The 4,324-nt window shown below is 39.4% G+C and overlaps 1 non-coding gene across 1 annotated transcript; it reads left to right on the top strand.

Moving 5' to 3' along the window:
- The first annotated feature begins 2,976 nt into the window (after positions 1–2,976).
- LOC112510589 lies at positions 2,977–3,083 on the top strand. Its single transcript, XR_003068967.1, has one exon. It is a non-coding gene; the product is annotated as a small nucleolar RNA R71 (small nucleolar RNA).
- The last annotated feature ends 1,241 nt before the right edge of the window (positions 3,084–4,324 follow it).

Raw genomic sequence — 4,324 nt, 5'->3', positions numbered from 1 at the left:
TTTTATTGTGCTATTTTGAAACACATAGCCCCTATGGAACTTTTATTGTGTTTTTCCAAACCCTTTTATGATAAGGAGTCAAATTAGAGCTTTGCTCTTTGGTATTGACTTTATGTCCTTATATAAACTCCTCCCCCAAACTTAAATTTGACAATGTCCTCATTGGCGCTTTATGGGGTAGATGGTGTTTGAAAGGGTGCAAGTGGCTTAATATGAGTATAGAAAAGAAGGCCTAAATCATTTCCTATTGTGAATTGTGTGATCAAAGTGTTTTCCCAAAAAGTGGTTTGCTAGTTCTAGTTTTGAACAAAGTGATTTGGTTGAATGACAAGTAATCTGTAGAATTATTGAGGCTATGATCTCATGTGCAACATACCTCAACTTAAGTGATCATGCATAAAAAAATAAGACTAAAAACTATTAAAGACTATTCCCGACTCAAAGAAATAAAATATGGAGACTAAAGTACGGTGGTAGAACCTGTCCTACTCCATAGGAGTAGGCAGTGTGCTCTGGACTGCCATCTCCTTCTTCAACTTCTCATTCTCTTCAAACAGACTCTTATTATCCACCTTGATGGCCTTCAGAATGTTTTCACGAAAGTTGATCTTCTCACCTGTAATGAGACTAAACAAAAGCACCAACCTTTCTACAAAAATGGAGCTGTTCTAATTAGTCGATGATAAATAATGTCTAATAAAGCTTATCCAAACATTCTTATCAGAGGACAAATTGGCAGCCTTAAAGGTTTTCAACATGAAATGAGTGTAAGGCTTCCAATCAGTCTCAGGCATTCCAAGGAAAGTCATAATCTCAACCAAATATGCCTCAGAGGCCCTGTGCAAGAGTGCATCATTCTCAGAATCTATATGAGGTGAGAGTTGTTTCAATTCTAAGTCAAGTGGTGATACAATAGATGGGGTGAAGTCTTTCTGCTCACCATTTTCCAACAACTCAGATGCTACATCATTCATTGGGACAACATCATTTCCTATTTCCTTAACATCTTCTTCTATTTCCTTATCACACTCTTCTTCCAACTTAAGGTTCTTCTGAATTCCTTCTTCAAAGCACATCTCTTCTATCTCATATATTCTTGAACACTCTTTCAAGTAATCAGGGTACTTTAGAGAGTTGAAGACATTAAATGTGACTTTTTGGTCCTGAAGTCTCATAGTCAGCTCTCCTTTCTGGACATCTATTAACGTTCTTCCGGTGGCTAGGAATGGTCTCCCTAAAATGATAGGAATGTTCTTATCAGCCTCAAAGTCTAAGATGATAAAATCTGCCGGAAAAATGAACTTGTCAACTTGCACTAACACATCCTCAATCTTTCCCTTAGGGTATGCAATGGATTTGTTTGCCAATTGGAGTGTAATCATGGTAGGTCTAGCCTCACCTATGCCTAAGGTATTGAAAATGGATAAAGGCATGAGGTTGATACTAGCACCTAAGTCACACAAAGCTTTCCCAATCTCTTTCCCACCTATAGAACAAGGAATAGTGAAACTCCCTGGATCTTTGAGCTTAGGGGGTATGCTATTGGTCAAAAGTGCACTACATCCTTCGGTAAGGGCTACAGTCTCATATTCAGTCAACTTCTTCTTCTTGCTTAGGATGTCCTTCAGAAACTTGGCATAACTAGGCATTTGCTCAATTGCCTCAACAAGCGGGATGTTGATGTGYAATTYTTTAAACACATCCAAGAATTTCTTAAAGTGCAGTTCCTCTTTTTGATTCCTCAACCATTGGGGGTAGGGAACGTAAGGAGGGACTAGTTTTATTACATTCTTACTTAGAGGTGCTGAGCAAGATGGGTCCTGAATGCCTTGGGTCTTAGTGGTGCCCTTTGGAGGTTCAGATGAAATGTTAGCATCAAGTGTATGGGTCTTTAAAACCTCAGTTTCTTTTGACTTCTTTAAAGCATCCTCAGAGTAATGGAAAGTCTGATCTAGGGGGGACAGAAGTGGTGGTCTCGGATGCTTGCTTCTCTAAGGGTCGGACCGGTCTTTCTTTGGTAGGTACCAGTGCTGTAGCATCAGTTTTTGACAAACTTGGTGCACTAGCTTTTTGCACCTTTTCAATCAACTCCTTCCCACTCCTAAGGGTCACTACTTTCACATGTTCCTTTTCTAAGGCTCTCGGGACTTCTGTGTTACTAGGCAAAGTACCAAGGACTCTATTAGTCTGATTGAGTGCAAGTTGACTGACTTGGGTTTCCAGATTTCTGATAGCAGCACTTTGTTGATTAAAAAAAGATTGATTGTGAGAGTTTTGTTGGGTTATCAAAGCTTGATTTTGAGCTTGAGCATGCGCAAATAACCCTTTTATCATTGCTTCCAAAGAAGATGATAAATTAGCCTATGGAGGTGGCTTGTTTTGAAAAGGTGGTTGTGAATTCTGAAAACTTTGTTGGTGAGTCTGAGAGTTAGAATTGTTTCCATGATGTTGTGGTTGGAAATTGGAAGTTCCTTGTTGCTTATGGACTGTGGATTTAAATTTGGACTGTTCCAAGAAAAGTTCGGGTGTTGTCTCCAACTGGCATTATAATTGTTGGAATATGGATTAGCTTGGTTATGAACATAATTTACTGATTCAGAATTATGAGTACAATGTTCATATGAATGATCCCCACCACAGCACACACATTGCACAGATAGGACTGTTAGGACAGGTGTATTAACAGCTTGCTGTCCTCCCTGAGCAGAAGTTAAATTTTTCAGCATGTTGGTATTGAAGGTAAGCCGAGCTGTTAATGCAGTATATGCATCTACATCATGTATCCCAACAGTCTTTTTCCGTGATTGAGCACGTGGGTCAGCCTAGTTCCCATTGTTGGCTGATATCTTTTCCAGGATTTCATATCCTTCATTATAAGCCATAGCTGTAAAGGCTCCGCCCGCAGTCGCATTGAGCATTTGTTTTGCCATGGGATTTAACCCATTGTAAAATGTCTCAAGTTGAATACAGTACGGAATGTCATGGTGTGGGCATTTCCTTAACAGCTCTTTAAACCTTTCACATGCGTCAGGAACAGCCTCATCGTCCATGTGTTTAAAAAGACAGATTTCATTCCTGGACTTAGCGTTCCTTGTTGGTGGGAAATATTTTCGCAAAAAAATTTCCGCCATGTTACTCCACGAAGGCACAAAACCCGGAGTTAAAGAATTAAACCATGCTTTTGTCCGATCCCTCAATGAAAATGGAAATAAAGTAAGTATGAGAGCGTCATTTGACACTCCCGGGATCAGGAAGGCAATTGTGATTTCCATAAAAGATTTTAAGTGCAAATGTGGATCCTCCGAAGGTAATCCGACAAATTGGCCATTCGTTTGCAACATGTGAAACATTATCGGTTTGAGTTTGAAATGGAGAGCGGTCATATGTGGTCTAACTATCCCGAAATTTAATTTCTCAAAATCCAGAATAGCATAATCCATGATCCTTCCATTTTTGGAATTTGCCAAATTCATGATGTTCAGAGTTTGTGCTATTTGGTATTCATTATGGTCCGATTCTGTGTCCAAATTATTATCATTATCATGATGTGGATGTCCTTGTTGAAAGTTCGGGAATGGTGGAATTGGTTCAAAACCCGGCGGTTGGTTTTTCAAATGCGGTATTTCCGGAATGATTGGGGGAGGTAACACCATGTTTGGAGGGAGTAGAGCAAAAAATGCTCTTTGAGCCCTCCTCCGATGGTGAAATGTTCTCTCAATGTCGGGATCAAATTCGAAAAATTCCTCGCGATGTGACCGTGGCATACACCACTTTTAAAAATGATTCCGATGGTACAAGAAAAATCAAATCTTTTACTTTACTCAAAATAAAACTTTAGCGAAGCAATCCCAGGCAGTGGCACCAAAAACTTGGTCGGATGATATCTCACACATTTAGATTTAATGAAATTGGGCCACAAAGCAAGTATACAATACGGCCCAACGTCGTATTTCCAATTAATAAAGTGGTACAAGTACCGGATTATCGTCCACGGAGATTGTAGCCAAAGTTAGATTAGAGTCCAATGAAAGAGATGATTTCAGATGACGATTTTGAAGACTTTTGTTTGATATTAAGGTGAATTAAAACAGAATACAGAATATATAAAAGAAGCAAAGGTGTAAGACTTAAGGTGAGACCCAAACACAAAATCTAGCAGCCAATGCTATAGGAATGTTATAGCAAGCAGTGTTTCGAAACTAAGTTCCACCATCTATTTTGAAGGCATTCCTCTCGGACTTCACCATTGCACTATCTTATAGCTTTCCACCCATATCTCTATGTGGTGTACGGACCGGGGATAGTGACATGATGGTGTTTTCAA

The sequence above is a fragment of the Cynara cardunculus genome, assembly GCF_001531365.2.
Source record: "Cynara cardunculus var. scolymus isolate 2C chromosome LG 3, CcrdV1, whole genome shotgun sequence".
Taxonomy (NCBI): Eukaryota; Viridiplantae; Streptophyta; class Magnoliopsida; order Asterales; family Asteraceae; genus Cynara; species Cynara cardunculus.
This window is presented reverse-complemented; position numbering and strand designations above follow the sequence as displayed.